The following is a 20,601-nucleotide window of genomic DNA, read 5'->3' as shown; positions in this document are numbered from 1 at the left end:
ATTGGATGCTCCTTTGCTTCTGAGGCCTGTGTTTTATTCCACTAGCGCACTAGAGCCACATGTGGGATATTTATAAAAACTGCAGAATCTGGGCAATAAAATATTGAGTTGCATTTCTCGGGTTAAAACCTTCTGTGTTACAAAATTTTTTTATTCTAAATTAATTTAGACCAAATAAAAATAAATTGTAAATTTCACCTCTACTTTGCTTTAATTCCTGTGAAACGCCTAAAGCTTTAAAACACTTTGTGAATGCTGATTCGAATACCTTGAGGGGTGCAGTTTTGAAAATGGGGTGACTTGTGGGGATTTTCTAATATATAAGGCCCTCAAAGCCATTTCAGAACTGAACTGGTCCCTGAAAAAATAGCCTTTTGAAATTAAAATAAGAGAAATCGCTGCTAAAGTTTTAAGCCTTGTAACGTCCTATAAAAATAAAAGGACATTCAAAAAATAAATACCATAATTATCGACCAAATTTTTTAACTAACATAAAGTACAACATGTCACGAGAAAACCATCTCAGAATTGCTTGGATAGGTAAAAGCATTCCGATGTTATTACCACATAAAATAACACATGTCCGATTTGAAAAAAATCGGCTGTGTCCTGAAGGCCAAAACAGGCTGTGTCCTGAAGGCGTTAAATACCTGACTTGGATACAAAATGTCCTCAAATAAACAAAAGGTGGGAAATGTGAAAGTGATTAACCCCTTCCCGACATTTGACGTACATGTACGTCATGGAAAGCATTGACTTCCCGCAAAATGCCGTACATGTACGTCAAACGTTTGGCACCGGCTCAGAAGCTGAGTCGGTGCCATCATCGTCGGATCTCAGCTGTATCTTACAGCTGACATCCGACTGTAACGGCGGGGACCGAAATTAGCTTCGATCCCCGCCATTAACCCCTTAACTGCAGCGCTCAAACGCGATCGCTGCACTTAAGGTGTTTGCAGCTCATCGGAGCCCCAGCAATGAAATTGCCGGGGTTCCGGTGGCTGCAATGGCAACCGGAGGCCTAATACTGGCCTCCCGGTCTGCCTAGCACCGAAGCCGGTCAAGATCCGCCCTGCGGCGGAGCCCGATCGGCTTCCGTAGCTGCCGGCAAGATGGCGCCGGGTCAGCAGCTGATCCGGCGTCATCAGCGGTGGAGGTCAGCTGTACTTTACAGCTGACATCCACCTGTAACGGCAGGAACCGGAGCTAGCTCCGATCCCTGCCATTAACCCCTTCGATGCAGCAATCGAAAGCGATTGCTGCATCGTAGCGGTTACAAGCAGATCGCCAGCCCTGACAGGCAATCGGGACTGGCGACTGCTGTTATGGCAACAGGAGACACAATGGTCTTCTGCTCTGCCATTACGGAAGCCGATTTAGGCCCCGCCGGGAGGCGAAGCCTAAACGGCTTGCTGTCAGTGAATGACTGACAGATCTAATACATTGCACTACATAGGTAGTGCAATGTATTAGAAAAAAAAAAATCTGACCGTTGGACCTTCAAGTCCCCTAGTGGGACTTGAGAAAAAGTGTAAAAAAAGTATAAAAAAGTGTAAAAAAAAGTGCAAAAAATAAAAGTTTGAAAACAATAAAAGTTTCAAGTAATCAAATAAAACACAATCCCCCTTTTACTCTTATCAAGTCCTTTATTATTGAAAAATAATAATAAACCATATGTATTTGGTATCGCCACGACCGTAACGACCGGAGGTATCAAAATATGATATTATTTATTGCACGCGGTGAACAGCGTAAAAAAAACCCGTAAAAAACGTTACCAGAGTTTCTGTTTTTTGGTCACTTTGCCCTACAAATATTACAATAAAAAGTGATCAAAAAGTCGCACGTATCCAAAAATGGTACCTATAAAAACTATAGCTCGTCCCGCAAAAAACAAGCCCTCATACACGTCCGTCGACAAAAAAATTAAAAAGTTATGGTTCTCACAACTTGGCGACAGAAAAAATACATTCTTTTTACAAAAGTAATTTTATTGTGCAAAAAGTTGTAAAACATAAAAAAGTGTTATAAATTAGGTATCGCCGGAATCGTACTGACCCGCAGAATAAAGTTAACATGTAGTTTATAATGCGTGGTGAACGCTGTATAAAAAAAACAAAAAAAGCTGTGCCAGAATTGCGTTTTTTTGTTTACCTAGCATCCCAAAAAATAGGATAAAAGGTGATCAAAAAGTTGCATGTACCCCAAAACGGTACCAATAATAACTACAGCTCGTCCCGCAACAAACCAGCCCTCATACCGCTACGTCTATGAAAAATAAAATCAGTTATGGCTCCAATAAGTCAGGAAATAAAAAAATATGCAGTTGTGCCCGAGGGGAACATTTCTTCTGTTTCAAGAGGCGATTTATCAAGGACCTAAAATTAGGGAACCAGGAAGGGGAGGGCCCAAACATATCCGCTGGAAGCGACGTTGCCCGTATTATACCAGGATAATACTTTCCCAGCAAAATTCCCCAAACTACAAAGGCGCGGAGTGTGGACCAAAAGGGGGATAAGAAATGTCACCATTTATCAGTGCGACACCGGCCTGTGCAGAAAGGATTGCTTCACAGCATAACACACATCTATGGATTATTTTTATTTTTTTATACCACCTGACTATGCCCCTTATATACTCCGCCCCGCTTACATGTACCCCCACATTATAAAACACCAGCAATACTCAAACAAATATAGTACCAAGCAAAATCCGCTCTCCAAAAGCCAAATGGTGCTTCCTCGGCCCTGAACCCTACAGTGTCCCCAAACAGCAGTTTCCTTCAACATATATGGCATCGTCATACCCGGGAGAACCCTTTTAACAATTTTTGGGGTGTGTGTCTCCAGCGTCATAAGCTGGGCATGACATATTTACCACTGAATGGCATATCTAGGGAAAAATATAAATTTTTAATTTGCACCATCCGCAGCGCATTCATTTATGGAAAAGACCTGTGGGGTGAAAATGCTCACTACACCCCTTAATTAATGCCTTGAGGGGTGCAGTTCCATAGTGGGGGTCTCTTATCAGGGGTTTCTTTTTATTATTTCACATCTGAGCCTCTGCAGTTGTGAACCAATACTTTGTAAATCGCCAAATTAGGCCTCCACTCCGCATGGTACTCTTCACTTCTGAGCCCTGTCATATGTCCAGACAAAAGATTAGGGCCACATGTAGGGTGTTTCTAAAACCGGGAAACACCGCATAATAATTAGAGAGCTGTCTTGTTATGGTGGCACAAGCCGGGCACCACATATTGGCATATCTATGGAAAAAAATCCCATTTTCACTCTGCAACATTGAGCGCACACTAATTTCTACAAAACACCTGCAGGGTTAAAATGCTTACTACACCCCTTGGTAAATGCATTGAGGGGTGTAGTTTCCAAAATGGGGTCACTTCTGGGGGGTTTCCACTGTTTTGGGCCCACAGGTGCCCAGAAACCAATCCAGCAACATCTGCACTCCAAATGGCGGTCCTTCCCATCTGAGCCCTGCGGTTTGCCCAAACAGCAGTTTATGACCACATATGGGGTATTGCCGTACTCGGGAGAAATAGCTTTACAAATGTTGGGTTCTTTTTTTCCTTTATTTGTTGAGAAAATGAAAAAATTTGCGCTAAAGCTACGTCTTATTGAAGAAAAAGGACTGTTTTTATTTTCACTGCCTAATTCTAATAAATTCTATGAAACATCTGTGGGGTCAAAATGCTCACTACACCCCTAGATGCATTCCTGAAGAGGTGTAGTTTCCTAAATGGAGTCCCTTTTTGGGCGTTTTCATTGTTTTGTCCCCTCAGGGGCTTTGCAAATGTGACCTGGCCTCCGCAAATCATTCCTGCTAAATGTGATCTCAAAAAGTCAAATAGTGCTCTTTCCCTTCTAAGCCCTGCCGTGTGTCCAAACAGCCGTTTATTACCACATGTGGGGTATTGTTTTACTCGGGAGAAATTGCTTTACAAATTTTGTGGTGCTTTTTCTCCTTCAGTCCTTCTGGAAATGAGAAAAAATTAGCTAAACCTACATTTTCTTTGAAAAAATGTAGATTATTATTTTCAGGGCCTACTTCCAATAATTTCTGCAAAAAACCTGTGGGGTCAAAATGCTCACTATACCCCTAGATACTTTCCTCAAGGGGTATAGTTTCCAAAATGGGGTCACTTGTTTGGGGTTTCCACTGTTTTGTCACCTCAGGGGCTTTGTAAATGTGACATGGCCTCCGCAAACCATTCCTGCTAAATGTGAACTCCAAAAGCCAAATGGCGCTCTTTCCCTTCTCAGCCTCGCCGTGTGTCCAAACAGCCGTTTATTACCACATGTGGGGTATTGTTTTACTCGGGAGAAATTTCTTTACAAATTTTATGGTGCTTTTTCTCCTTTAGTCCTTGTGGAAATGAAAAAAAATTAGCTAAACCTACATTTTATTTGAAGAAATGTTGATTTTAATTTTCACAGCCTACTTGCAATAATTTCTGTAAAAAACCTGTGCGGTCAAAATGCTCACTACACCCCCAGATAATTTCCTTGAGGTGTGTAGTTTCCCAGATGGGGTCACTTTTGGGGGATTTTGACTGTTTTGGCACCGCAAGAGCCCTTCAAACCTGACATGGTGCCTAAAATATATTCTAACAAAAATAAGGCCCCAAAATCCACTAGGTGCTCCTTTGCTTCTGAGGCCGGTGCTTCAGTCCAGTAGCACGCTACGGCCACATGTGGGATATTTCCTAAAACTGCAGAAACTGGGCAACAAATGTTGAGTTGCATTTCTCTGGTAAAACCTTCTGTGTTATAAAAAAAATTGTATTAAAAATGTATTTCTGCAGAAAAATATGAAATTTGTAAATTTCACCTCTACTTTGCTTTAATTCCTGTGAAATGTGTAAAGGGTTAAGACATTTTCTAAATGCTGTTTTGAATACTTTGAGGGGTGAAGTTTTTAAAATGGGGTGACTTTTTTGGGGTTTCTAATATATAAGGCCCTCAAAACCACTTCACAACTGAACTGGCCCCTGTAAAAATAGCCTTTTGAAATTTTCTTGAAAATGTGAGAAATTGCTGCTAAAGTTCTAAGCCTTGTGAGGTCATAGAAAAATAAAAGGATGTTCAAAAAACGATGCCAATCTAAAGTAGACATATGGGTGATGTTAATTAGCAACAATTTTGTGTGGTATAACTGCCTGTCTTACAAGCAGATACATTTAAATTGAGAAAAATGCTAATTTTTGCAATTTTTCGCTAATTTTTGGTGTTTTTCACAATTAAATACTGAACATATCGAGCAAATTTTGCCAGTAACATAAAGTCCAATGTGTCACGAGAAAACAATCTCAGAATCGCTTGGATAGGTGAAAGCATTCCGGAGTTATTACCACATAAAGTGACACATGTCAGATTTGAAAAATGAGGCTCTGTCAGGAAGGTCAAAAGTGGCTAAAGAGGGAAGGGGTTAAAATAATGATTTCATTTTGTGCAGCGGCCATCTTGTCTGGAGTCCACATCTTGTTTTTTTTGTAATGAATAAGAAAATCATTACTCCTTTAAGGCAGGTTTTTATTTTTCTAAGTTGAGCTATGTTTGACCTTGGTTCCCATATGAGGCTTGAAGGAAGGAACAGGGAGTGGGATAGGAGAGTAAGACATGCTCACATATGCATGTGAGTATGTCTCCCACATCGTAATAGAACAATTTATTGTATGTTTGCCAAGAAAGATAAGGCACCTGCAAACCCTGATGTGTGAAGAATTATAATAATGCATTTGGAATGTATCGTACATATCATTAGGGCTATCCCAAGGGGACAATTCCTTCGGGCTAGGAGGATTTGCTCCACTGAGGACGGGTTTGAGCATCGATCCAAGGATCTGATGAATAGATTTCTCAATAGAGGTTATCAGGAATCTGACGTGAAGCGTGAATATGAGTATGCCAAAACAAAGACCAGAACTGATCTATTCAAATCCCAAGTGAAAGGAAGAAAAGATGCAGATAATGTGGTAAGATACATATCAGGGTACAATAAGCAATGGAACATCATGCGAGGGATTTTTAATAAACATTGGTCGATTTTAAAAACCGATAAACGTTTATCAAGAATTATCACCCCTGTTCCGGCAATGACACCGCGGCGCAGTCCTAACCTTCGTGATATATTGGTTAGGAGTCATTATGTTCCTTCCACATCCAACTAATATCTTTTTGGATCAAGGGGGCCCAAATGGGGCAACGTGTCATGTGGTAAATGTGGCGCTTGTCAAAGTATGGAGAGAACGGATTCATTTTCTGGCTCAGACTGTACCAAAGTCTATAAAATTGTACACTTCATTAACTGTAATACCAAAAATGTAATCTACCATGCACGTTGTCCTTGTAATAAGATCTACATAGGAATGACTTCAAGGGATTTAAAAATACGGATAATGGAACACATTAGGGACATTAAGGGCATTCAATATAGACAGGTTGGATTTGATGAGGCCCTTTTTGGTGACAGGAGTAAGCCTCTTGCAAGGCACTTTAAGGAGTTCCATGATAGTAATTGGAGATTATTGAAAGTTAAGGGCATTGACCGGATTTATGCTGGGAACCGCGGGGGGGATATTGGGAAGGACTTAATGAGAAAGGAATTGAAATGGATTGTTACCTTGGATACCATGTCCCCTAGGGGTTTGAACGAATCACAAAGTTTTGCATCCTTTTTGTAAAATACTATGTGTAAGACTAATGCTATTTTTAATTTTGCTGTTAGTGTCGATATATTGGAATGCTGTCGAGAGTGATATCGAGAAAAGAAATTGATGAGTACTGATGATCATATCAGGAAGATGCGAAGATTTTAAAGTGTTAATATTAATACTACTAATATAATACATGGCTGTATCTGTGGGAATTATATGTGTACGGCTTTATACATGTATGAGTGGTTATATGGATTATATATTTATATGTGTGAATGATATGTATGCACACTGTTCTATTATAATAAATTTTGGTCACGGTAGTTTGTTTGTACATTTACACTGATTGTATATTATTTATTGATATTTATTATGTATAAATTTATGGATATATTGATATTATGAATTTTGAGTTGATTTTGATACATATATGGATATGATTGATTGGTATTTATGTATAAATATGTTTGTACTATACTATTAATTTAATTTTATATATTATTTAGTTTGATATTTTTATATCATTTTTTGTATATATATTATATAGTTATTTATTTATGTGTTTGTAATGTAGTGTTATCTTATTTCACCTTATTTTTGGATCCGTGCTGCTCATCCTGATCGGTACCCGTGATTTATGTTATGGGTTTCGTCTGGGATCAGCATCTATGAATCCAATTACCTACCACTGTGCACTTTATATATATTTGGGTCTGGTCCCTTTTCTGGTCCTCTTATATTATTAAATATTATTTGTAATGGGATTTACATACACATAACTGGTTAGGTTGGATTTATATGTTGTGTTTAATCATATTTCATTATTAGATGTATGGGGTATTTGTGGTCAGTCATGTATACTTATATTTATATATTTATATGGTTATGTGTTAAGTAATTTAAACTTAACTTACGCTTATTATGATACCTTCGCTATTTTCCGCATATATATATATGTATATTACTGATAGCTCCCGACAGTTGTATAGACTAGATATAGGACACCTTCCTCTTATGTGTGCGCCTCCTGCTTCACCTGTTGGGTACTTGATGGGTGCGCATGCGGGTCACGTGATCTCTCAGGCGTCAGACCGGAAGTTGTCTCCAGGTCTGAGAACGAGTCCTGGTTTCCAGGTACGAACTTCCGGCCTTGACGCGGATGGTCTGACGCGTGGGGAAGGGCGTGACCTGTCATGCGCCGCTTCACATCACCTCATTTGGAGGTGTACTTAAGAGGGGAATCATCAGGCATACCTCACCTCCTGACGAAGGAAGCGAAACGCGCGTCGAGGTGGTCCTTGGATTGGAGTGTGTCCCTTATCATGTCCACTTTGGGTAAATGACTATCTACTTAGATATTTAGATTGTTTGTAGAACTTGATACACTGCATTACATTGAGTCATATTCTGCCATTATTTCAGATATTGGATCTTTTGGCCATTCATTTATATGTCTCATGCTATCATATTGTTATAATATGGTCATTTCCATAGGACGTGATACACATTCCTTTCTGGGGTGTTTTTAGTTTTTTGTATTTTAGATGTATGTTTTTTGTGGGTAACTTCTCCCGTATGGGGTAATAAAGATTTACATATTTTATTTTTTGCCTAAGTGGTGTTATTTGTTACATCAGGTATATTTTTGGTTTATTGGAATGTATCGTATGTCTGTAATTGGCTGAATTTGAAATATTGTCACATTGCCTCTGATTGGTTAACCTCAAGCCTACACTCCTTTTGAATGATATTATTGTAATTGAGTTTGGCAATAAACCAGAGTGGAGTTTTTTTTTTGCATACCAGCAGCGTCTGTGTGTTATTCCTCCCTCGATATATATATATATATATATATATATATATATATATATATATATATATATATATATATATATCGATTACCTATGATTTGGAACTGGATAAATCCCTGGAGGGTGGGTATCGGTTGACATACCCAATACAAATTTGCGTTTACAATACAATATACTTAACCCCTTCCCTCTTTGGCTACATTTGACCTTCCTAACAGAGCCTCATTTTAAAAATCTGACATGTTTTAATTTATGTGGTAATAACTTAACCCCTTAACGCTCAGTGACGTACTATTACGTCATGGTAAGCGCCCTGTTCGCGCTCCATGACGGAATAGTACGTCTCGGGGGTAACGGCCGTTTCGGCTTTCCTCCCGACACATACAGCGGCTATCACAGCTCCTACAACGGGGACCGATCGCTGTGTCCCCGCTGATTAACCCCTGAAAAGCCGTGTTCAATAGCGATCACGGCTTTTTAGGGGTTAAGCTGCCATCGCCGGCCTGCTACACGATAGCGGCCGGGGATGGTGACTATGGCAACCGGACACCAAACAATGGCGTCCGGCTATGCTATAGACGGAAGCCTAGTGGGTCCTGAAGAAAGTCAGGACCCACTATGCTTGCTGTCAGTGAGTAGCTGACAGTTCTAATACACTGCACTACGCATGTAGTGCAGTGTATTAGAATAGTGATCAGGGCCTCCTGCCCTCATGTCCCCTAGTGGGACAAAGTAAAAAAGTAAAAAAAAAGTTAAAAAAAGATGTGTAAAAATAAGAAAATAAAAGATTTAAAAGTAATAAAAGTAAAAATCCCCCCTTTTCCCTTATCAGTCCTTTATTATTAATAAAAATATATAAACAAACAAATAAACTATACATAATTGGTATCGCCGCGTCCGTAACGGCCTAAACTAGGGCCACCTGTGGGATATTTCTCAAAACTCCAGAATCTGGGCAATAAGTATTGAGTTGCGTTTCTCTGATAAAACCTTTTGTGTTATAAAAAAAAGTGGTATAAAAAGGATTTTCTGACCAAAAAAAAAGTAGATTTCACCTCTACTTTGCTCAAAATTCCTGTGAAACACCTAAAGGGTTCATAAGCTTTATAAATGCTGTTGTGAATACTTTGAGGGGTCTAGTTTATAAAATGGGGTGTATGATTGGAGTTTCTAATATATGGGCCCCTCAAAGCAACTTCAGAACTGAACTGGAACCTAAAAAAATAAATAAATTAGGCAATACTTCGCTTTTTACATTATACTGATAATGAGCCGTGCCCACCCCGAGATGACCCCAGTTTTGACCGTTTGTATAAATGGAGACCCCTATTAGACCGTTTCAGTGCCCGGTTTTCCCAAGCATTCACCCCCGAGAAGTGTATTTCTATTGATGAGTCCTTGGTACATTTTAAAGGGAGGGTTCAATTCCGCCAGTACCTGCCGGGTAAGAGGGCAAGGTATGGCGTAAAGATGTATAAGCTGTGCGAGAGTGCATCAGGGTATACCTACAAATTTAGGATATATGAAGGGAAGGACAGCCCCCAGAATGCCCCCCCCCCTTACTGGGAGTTAATGCAAAAATTGTGTGGGATTTGGTGCACCCACTGCTGGACCAGGGTTACCACCTCTACCTGGATAATTTTTATACCAGCGTCCCACTCTTCAACTGCCTCACTCCCAGAAGTCCTGCGGCATGCGGCACTGCTAGAAGAAATCTGAGAGGCCTCCCTAAGACTCTGCAGGGCAAACGCTCAGAAGGGGTGAGAGCAGGGCACAATCTAGCAGCAACATATAGTGTTTCAAGTACAAGGACAAGAGAGATGCCACACCAGTACCCATGTACCTGTACGAGGTACCAGTACAGAGACCCCCAAACCAGACTGCATCCTGGACTACTATAGGTACATGAGAGGGGTGGACTTGTCAGATCAAGCCCTGAAGCCCTACAGCGCTATGCGGTGTGGTATAAGAAGCTGGCCGGGCACATCATACAGATGGCATTGTACAACGCATACGTGCTACATCGATGTACAGGCCAGACGGGAACTTTCCTGGAATTTCAAGAGGTGGTTATCAAGAAACTAATTTTTATGGACCAAGAAGGGGGGGGGGGCACCCAGTACTTCTGGAGGCGAGGCCACACGCATCGTACCAGGGCAACACTTTCCAGGAGAAGTTCCCCAAACTGGCAAGAAAGAAAAAAGTCAAAAGAGGTACAAAGTCTGCTATAAGGGATGACACAATATATCAATGTGACACATGTCCCGAAAAACTAAGGTTCCGTATGAAAGAGAGCTTCAAGATGTATCATACATCCCATGATTTTTAATCTACCCCAGTTTTACTTACCCTGATGCATTCCGCACAGCTTATCCCCCCTCGTCTTTCCCCTCTAAGCTCTGCTGCGTGCCTAGGCAGCTGATTACAGCCACATGTAGGGTATTGACGTACCCGTGAGAACCCACATTACAGTTTATGGGGTGTATGTCTCCGGTCAAAATGCTCACTACACCTCTAGATGAATGCCTCAAGGGTGTAGTTTTTAAAACGGGGTCACTTCTTGGGGGTTTCAACTGTACTGGTACCTCAGGGGCTTCTGCATACATGACTTTGAAGCAAAAAATCCCCAGTAGGCCAAATGGTGGTACTTTCCTTCTGAGCCCTCCCATGGGCCCAAACGGCAGTTTATCACCACAAATGGGGTACTGCCGCACTCAGGACAAATTGGGCAACAGAATGGGGTATTTTATTTCTTGTGAAAATTAGAAATTTTTAGCCAAAACTACATATTATTGGAAAAAATAATTTTGTTTTAATTCCCAGCCCAATTCAAATAAGTTCTGTGAAAAAACTGTGGGGTCAAAATGGTCACAACACCCATAAATGAATTCCTTGAGGGGTGTAGTTTCCAAAATGGGGTCACTTCTGGTGGGTTTCCATTGCTTTGATACCTCTGGGGCTCTGCAAATGCGACATGGCACCCAAAAACCAATCCAGCAAAATCTGGACTCCAACAAACACATAGCACTCCTTTGCTTCTGAGCCCTCCCATGGGCCCAAATGGCAGTTTATCACCACAAATGGGGTATTGCCGCACTAAGGACAAATTGGGCAACAAAATGGGGTATTTTGTTCCCTGTGAAAATAAGACATTTTGATAAAAAATGCCATCTTATTGGAAAAAATTTCATTTTTTTTATTTCACAGACCAATTCAAATAGGTGCTGTGAAAAAACTGTGGGGTCAAAATATTAACCACAACCATGAATGAATTCCTTGAGGGGTGTAGTTTCCAAAATGGGGTCACTTCTGGTGGGTTTCCATTGCTTTGATACCTCTGGGGCTCTGCAAATGCGACATGGCACCCGAAAGCCAATCCAGCAAAATCTGGACTCCAAAGAACAAATAGCACTCCTTTCTTTCTGAGCCCTCCCATGGGCCCAAACGGCAGTTTATCACCACAAATGGGGTATTGCTGCACTCAGGACAAATTGGGAAACAAAATGGAGTATTTTATTTCTTGTGAAAATAAGAAATTTTGAGCTAAAACTACATATTATTGGAAAAAATAATTTTTTTTAAAATCCCCAGCCCAATTCAAATAAGTTCTGTGAAGAAACTATGGGGTCTAAATAGTCATATTACCCATAAATGAATTGTTTGAAGGATGTAGTTTCCAAAATGGGGTTACTTCTGGTGGGTTTCCATTGCTTTGATACCTCTGGGACTCTGCAAATGCGACATGGCACCCGAAAACCAATCCAGCAAAATCTGGACTCCAACAAACACATAGCGCTCCTTTCCTTCTGAGCCCTCCCATGGGCCCAAACGGCAGTTTATCGCCACAAATGGGGTATTGCCGCACTCAGAACAAATTGGGCAACAAAATGGGGTATTTTGTTCCCTGTGAAAATAGGAAATTTTGATCATAAATTACATCTTATTGGAAAAAATTTCATTTTTTTAATTTCACAGCCCAATTAAAATAGGTGCTGTGAAAAAACTGTGTGGTCAAAATGAACAACAGCCATAAATTAATTCCTTCAGGGGTGTAGTTTCCAAAATTTGGTGACTATTGGGGGATTCCTACTGTTTTGGCACCTCAACACCTTTTCAAACCTGGCATCCTGCCTAAAATATATTCTAATAAAAAAGGGGCCTCAAAATGCACTAGGTGCTTCTTTGCTTCTAGGGCTTGTGTTTTAGTCCACAAGCGCACTAGAGCCACATGTGGGACATTTCTAAAAACTGCAGAATCTTCACAGTACATATTTAGTAGTGTTTCTCTGGTAAAACCTTCCGTGTTACACAAAAAAAAATTGAATAAAATTGAAATTCAGCAAGAAAAATGAAATTTGCAAATTTCACCTCCACTTTGCTTTAATTCCTGTGAAATGCCTGAAGGGTTAAAAAACTTTATAAATGCTGTTTTGAATACTTTGAGGGGTCTAGTTTTTAAAATGGGGTGTTTTATCAGGGTTTCTAATACATAGGCCCCTCAAAGCCACTTCAGAACTGAAGAGGTACCTTAAAAAAAAGGCTTTTGAAATTTTCTTAAAAAAAAGAGAAATTACTGTTTATGTTCTAAGCCTTGTAACGTCCAAGAAAAATAAAATAATGTTCAAAAAACGATGCCAATCTAAAGTAGACATATGGGAAATGTGAACTAGTAACTATTTTGGGTGGTATAACCGTCTGTTTTACAAGCAGATGCATTTAAATTCTGAAAAATGCTACTTTTTATAAATTTTCCCTAAATTTTGCAATTTTTCAACAATAAACACTGAATATATCGTCCAAATTTTACCACTAACATAAAGCCCAATGTGTCACGAGAAAACAATCTCAGCATCGCTTGGATAGGTTTAAGCATTCCGACGTTATTACCACATAAAGTGAAATATGTCAGATCTGAAAAATGGGCTCTGAGCCTTAAGGCCAAAACAAGGCTGCGTCCTTAAGGGGTTAAGAATGCTTTTACCAATCCAAGTGATTCTGAGACTGTTTTCTCGTGACACATTGGACTTTATGTTACTGGCAAAATTTGCTCGATACATTCAGTATTTAATTGTGAAAAAAAAAAAAACTGCGAAAAAATTGCAAAAATTTGCATTTTTCTAAATTTAAATGTATCTGCTTGTAAGACATGCCGTTATACCACACAAAATTGTTGCTAATTAACATCCTCCATATATTTACTTTAGACTGGCATAGTTTTTTTTATTAAAAAAACTATGCCAGTCTAAAGTAAATATATGGAGGATATTTCCTTTTATTTTTCTAGAATATTACAAGGCCTAAAAGTTTAGCAGCAATTTCTCCCATTTTCAAGAAAATTTCAAAAGGCTATTTTTACAGGGGCCATTTCAGTTGTGAAGTGGCTTTGAGGGCCTTATGTAGTAGAAACCCCCAATAAGTCACAGATTTTAAAAACTTCACCCTCTCAAAGAATTCAAAACAGCATTTAGAAAGTTCCTTAACCCTTTAGATTTTTCACAGGAATTAAAGCAAAATAGAGGTGAAAATTTACAAATTTCATTTTTTTTTGCAGAAATTAATTTTTAATCCATTTTTTTTGTAACACAGAAAGTTTTACCAGAGAAATGCAACTCAATATTTATTGAGGTTCTGCAGATTTAGGAAATATCCCACATGTGGCCCTAGTGTGGTAATAGACTGAAGCACCGGCCTCAGTAGCAAAGGAGCACCTAGAGGATTTTGGGGCCTTCTTTTTATTAGAATATATTTCAGGCACCATGTCATGTTTGAAGGGCTCTTGCGGTGCCAAAACAGTGGAAATCCCCCACAAGTGACCCCTTTTGGAAACTACACCAATTGAGGAAATGATCTAGTGGTATAGTGAGCATCTTGACCGCACAGGTTTTTTGCAGAAATTATTGGAAGTAGGCCGTAAAAATGTAAATCAAATTTTTTTCAAAGAAAATGTAGGTTTAGCTATTTTTTTTTTTTCATTTCCACAAGGACTAAAGGAAAAAAATGACCATAAAATTTGTAAAGCAATTTCTCCCGAGCAAAATAATACCCCACATGTGGTCATAAATGGCTGTTTGGACACACAGCAGGGATCAGAATTGAAAGAGCACAATTTGGCTTTTGCAGATGACATTAAGCAGGAATGATTTGCAGAAGCCATGTCACATTTGCAAAGCCCCTGATGGGACCAAACAATGAAAAAGCCCAAAAAGTTACTCCATTTAGGAAACTACACCCCTTGAGGGAGGGGTGTAGTGAGCATTTTGACCTCACAGGTGTTTCATAGAATTTAGAACTGGGCAGTGAAAATTAAAACAATCCCTTATCGTCAATAAGACGTAGCTTTAGCTCAAAATTTTGCATTTTCTCAACAAATAAAGGAAAAAAAAGAACCTCAGCATTTGTAAAGCAATTTATCCTGAGTACGGCAGTTTATTATGTGGTAATAAACTGCTTTTCAGGCACAGAGAGTAGGGCTCAGAAGGGAAGGAGTGCAGATTTTACCGGATTGGTTTTTGGGCGCTATGTCGCATTTGCAAAGCCCCAAAGGGACCAAAGCAGTTGAAACCCCCAGAAGTGACCACATTTTGGAAACTACACCCCTCAAGATATTCACATAGGGGTGTAGTGGGCATGTTAACCCCGCAGGTGTTTTGCAGAAATTAGTGTGCACTCTGCAGAGTGAAAATTGGATTTTTTTTCCATAGATATGCCAATATGTGGTGCCCAGCTTGTGCCACCATAACAAGACAGGTCTCCATTTTCTATGCGTGTTTCTCGATTTTAGAAACATCCTGCATGTGGCCCTAATCTTTTGCCTGGACATTTGACAGGGCTCAGGAGTAATAGAGTACCATGTAAAATTGAGGCCTAATTTGGCGACTTACAGAGTATTGGTTCACAATTGCAGAGGCTCTGATGTGAAATAATAAAATAAACCCCTGAGAAGTGACTCCATTTTGGAAACTGCACCCTTCAAGGCATTTATTTAGAGGTGTAGTGAGCATCTTTACCTCACAGGTCTTTTCCATAAATCAGGGGCGTATCTAGGGGGGGGGGGGCAGGCGGGGCATGTGCCCCGAGCACAACTAGGTGGTAGTGAAAGGGGGGCGCCGCAGAGCAGCTGATCGCTGCTGATAGGCGCCCTGAATGTCTGACACCTGCAGCAGCTTTAGGAAGAGCCAGGAAATCACGCAGCGGCGTTCTGACTAGCGTCTGTGACGGCCAAGCAGTGGACCAGTCCTGACACCTTACCTGTCAGTGACATGAGGTCAGATGACTCAGGTTAGGGGACTGGACTGGTCCACTCCCATGCTGCACCCTCCCAGCATGTAGGGGGCGCCACTGGACTCTGCCTCTACACACGGAGTAAATAACAGCCGAGAAGCAGAGGAGGAAGCTCCGCCCACAGCCCGTCCTGACCTGTGATCCTGTCAGCAAGGAGACATGGTGAGTGTCTGTGTGTATATGTGTGTGTAGTGTGTATACAGTATGTGTCTCTGTGTTTGTATGTGTATATGTTACAGTGTGTGTGTGTGTGTGTGTGTGTGTGTGTGTGTGTGTGTGTGTGTGTGTACATGTGTTTGTCTCTTACATCCACTACAGTATCTGTACTCATAGAGTTATCACTATGTTATCTGTGGTGTTACATAGGAGTGCAGGTGACATAACTACATTATCTGTACTCAGAGTTATCACTGTGTTATCTGTGGTGTTACATAGGACTGCAGGTAACACTACTACATTATCTGTACTCAGAGAGTATCACTGTGTTATCTGTGGTGTTACATAGGACTGCAGGTGATATAACTACATTATCTGTAATCAGAGCTATCACTGTCTTATCTGTGGTGTTACATAGGACTGCAGGCAAAACCTACCATATCTGTAATCAAAGAGTTATCACTGTGTTATCTGTGTTGTTACATAGGACTGCAGGTGACATAACTACATTATCTGTACTCAGAGAGTTATCACTGTGTTATCTGTGGTGTTACATAGGACTGCAGGTAACATCTACTACGTTATCTGTAATCAGAGAGTTATCACTCTGTTATCTGTGGTGTTACATAGGACTGCAGGTAACATCTACTACATTATCTGTACTCAAAGAGTTATCACTGTGTTATCTGTGGTGTTACATATGACTGCAGGTGACATAACTACATTATCTGTACTCAGAACATTATCACTGTGTTATCTATGGTGTTACATAGGACTGCAGGTGACATAACTACATTATCTGTACTCAGAGAGTTATCACTGTGTTATATGTGGTGTTACATAGGACTGCAGGTAACACTACTACATTAACTGTACTCAGAGAGTTATCACTGTGTTATCTGTGATGTTACATAGGACTGCAGGCAACATCTACCACATCTGTAATCAAAGAGTTATCACTGTGTTATCTGTGGTGTTACATATGACTGCAGATGACATAACTACATTATCTGTACTCAGAGAGTTATCACTGTGTTATCTGTGGTGTTACATAGGACTGCAGGTAACATCTACTACATTATCTGTACTCAAAGAGTTATCACTGTGTTATCTGTGGTGTTACATATGACTGTAGATGACATAACTACATTATCTGTACTCAGAACATTATCACTGTGTTATCTATGGTGTTACATAGGACTGCAGGTGACATAACTACATTATCTGTACTCAGAGAGTTATCACTGTGTTATATGTGGTGTTACATAGGACTGCAGGTAACACTACTACATTAACTGTACTCAGAGAGTTATCACTGTGTTATCTGTGATGTTACATAGGACTGCAGGCAACATCTACCACATCTGTAATCAGAGAGTTATCACTGTGTTATCTGTGGTGTTACATAGGACTGCAGGTAACACTACTACATTATCTGTACTCAGTTATTACTGTGTTATCTGTGGTGTTACATAGGAATGCAGGTACCATCTACTACATTATCTGTACTCAGAGAGTTATCACTGTGATATCTGTGATGTTACATAGGACTGCTGGTAACACTACTACATTATCTGTACTCAGTTATTACTGTGTTATCTGTGGTGCTACATAGGGCTGCACGTGAAATGTACAACACTATCTGTACTGCGCATATATGTACCTGTGCGAGTATATATGGGTCTGTTTGTGAATGTGTCTTTTTGCTTCTATATATGTGCCTTTTATGTATTTGTATATGTTCCTGGCTGTGTATTTATCTGCCGGTGTGTATGTGTGTGTGTGTGTGTGTGTGTGTGTGTGTGCATATATGTGTCTGTATGTCCATATATTTACCTGTATGTATATATTCCAGATGTGTATATGTATATTTGCCTGTATGTCTAAATATATGTCTTTATGTATGTACAGTATATATGTTCCAGCGTGTCCATATATGTGGTTAATTTTTGGTTTGTGTAGGGGGCGGCAATAGAGAGTCCCGCACAGGGCGCCATCCAAGCTAAGGCTGGCCCTGGCTGTCACTAACCCTAGTCAGAAGGAAATTTCAATTTTTTCCTAGATATGCAATTTCAGTGGCAAATATGTCGTGCCCAGCCTGTGCCACTAGAGACACACACCCCAAAAATTGTTAAAAGGGTTCTCCCAGGTATGGCGATGCCATATATGTGGAAGTAAACTGCTGTTTGGACACGCTGTAGGGTTCAAAGGGGAGGGAGCACCATTTGGCTTTTGGAGCGTGGATTTGCTTGGTAGTAGATGTGTTTGAGTATTACTGGTGTTTCCGTTTATAATGTGGGTACATGTAAGCAGGGCAGAGTACATCAGGGGCATAGTCAGGTGGTATAATTATTGGGTTAAAAAAAAAACCAGTAAAATAATCCATAGATGTGTGTTACGCTGTGAAACAATCCTTTATACACAGGTCAGTGTCGCACTGATAAATGTCCTTCCTTATCCCCCTTTAAGTCCACAACCCGTACCTTTGCAGTTTGGGGAATTTTGCTGGGAAGTGTTGTCTTGGTATAATACGGGCACCCTCGCTCCCAGTGGATATGTTTGGGCCCTCCCCTTCCTGGTTCCCTAATTTTAGGGCCTTGATAATTAGCCTCTTGAAAGAGAAGAAATGTTCCCCTCGGGCCGGCACAACTGCATATTTTTTATTTCCTGCTTATTGGAGCCTTTACCAATTTTATTTTTTGATAGATGTAGTGGTATGAGGTCTGTTTTTTTGGGGTACTAGCTGTACTTATTATTGGTATCATTTTGGGGTACATGCAACTTTTTGATCACTTTTTATCCTATTTTTTGGGAGGCAAGGGACCAAAAAACTGCAATTCCGGCATAGTTTTTTTAGGGTTTTTTTTTATACAGCATTCACCATGCATTATAAACTACATGTTAACTTTATTCTGTGGGTCAGTACGATTCCGACGATACCTAATTTATAGCACTTTTTTATGTTTTACAACTTTATCCACACTAAGATAAAATTGTAAAAATAATAAATTTTTTCTGTCGCCAAGTTGTGAGAACCATAACGTTTTAATTTTTTAGTCGACTGAGCTGTATGAGGGCTTGTTTTTTGCGAGACGAGCTATAGTTTATATAGGCACCATTTTTGGATACATGCAACTTTTTTATCACTTTTTATTCCAATATTTGTAGGGCAAAGTGACCAAAAACCATAAATTCTGGTATAGTTTATTACGGGTTTTTTTTATGCCATTCACCGCGTGGAATACATTTATAGTTCAGGCCGTTACAGACGCTGCGATACCAAATATGTATGGTTTATTATTTTTTTTCAATAATAAAGGACTTGATAAGGGAACAGGGCGATTATGTTTTATGTTATTACTTGAAACTATTATTATATGTTTTAAAACCTTTTTTGTTTTTACACTTTTTTTTTTACACTTTTTTCAAGTTCCACTAGGGAACTTAAAGGTCCAACTGTGAGATTATTTTTTTTCTAATACCTTGCACTACCTATGACAATGAGCCTTGACAAAGCGCTTGTAGCGTGAAACGGTCGTTGGCATCCTCCACATCATTACTGACCGAGATCAACTTCAATAAATCTTTTTTATTGCCACTGCGGTGAGTGCCTTGTATTTCCTATTTGTCTTTTATCAAGTTACACATACGTGCTGTTTTCCATCGATGAGCACCCTGCCGACAACATTTTGACAGCTGTACTCCGATGTGTTCTGGGCCACAAAGCGTTTACTTGTAGAGTCTGTGTCTTTCCCTGCATTGGAGCAGTACCAGCCTCTTTTTTCTTCCCACCTATGTAGTGCAATGTATTAGGTCTGTTAGTCATTCACTGACAGCAAGCTGATTAGGCTTCGCCTCCCGGCGGGGCTTAATCGACTTCAGTAATGGCAGAGCAGGAGGCCATTATTAGGTCTCCTATTGTCATAGCAGCAGTCAGGGCTGGCGATCTGCTAGCAACCTATAAGATGCAGCGATCGCTTGAGATTGCTGCATCTATGGGGTTAATGGCAGGGATCGGAGCTAGCTCCGGTTCCTGCCATTACAGGTGGATGTCAGCTGTAACATACAGCTGACATCCACTGCTGATGACACCGGCTCAGCTGATTTCAGGCTCCGTCGCGGGTGGGTCCTGGAAGGTCCTGGAAGGCTTCCGTGCTAGGCAGACCGGGAGGTCAATATTAGGCCTCTGGTTGCCATTGCAGCAACCGGAATCCCAGCAATTTGATTGCTGCAGTTCCAATGAGCTGCAAAGAGATCGTGTTTGAGCGCTGCATTTAAGGGGTGAATGGCAGGGATCGAAGCTAATTTCGGTCCCTGCCATCAGGGCCGGATTATCATTGGAGCTCTTGGAGCTCCAGCTCCAGGCCCCGGCCCGGCGACTTCCATGTTCAATTGTATTTGCGTCCTCAGATCACAGATACAATTGAATACAATGGTGGAGCTGCATGGAGCTAGCTCCCTTGTCCGCTATTTGCTAAACTAGGTGGCCTGCAGCTGCAGCCTTTATTAGGGATTGGATCACTGTGCAGACGTGATGATGTCATTGAGCTTACACAGGGACTGGATCCCAGCAGAGCCGCGATGACGTCATCGCGCCAGCGGATAGACGTTGCCTCTACAGCGTACGCTTCAGGCCTAATGTAGTTGAGTAGGCTGGAGCTCCGTTAATTGCGGGAA

At 40.5% G+C, this 20,601-nt stretch overlaps 1 protein-coding gene across 1 annotated transcript in view; it reads right to left on the bottom strand.

The window, feature by feature from the left end:
• Nucleotides 1-20,601, bottom strand: part of GRIN2B (glutamate ionotropic receptor NMDA type subunit 2B) — a 1,262,499-nt gene that overhangs the window by 323,885 nt on the left and 918,013 nt on the right. The window lies entirely within an intron of this gene.

The sequence above is a fragment of the Rhinoderma darwinii genome, chromosome 7, assembly GCF_050947455.1.
Source record: "Rhinoderma darwinii isolate aRhiDar2 chromosome 7, aRhiDar2.hap1, whole genome shotgun sequence".
NCBI lineage: Eukaryota > Metazoa > Chordata > Amphibia > Anura > Rhinodermatidae > Rhinoderma > Rhinoderma darwinii.
Note: the sequence above shows the minus strand (reverse complement) of the source record. Positions and strands in the feature narration are given on the sequence as shown.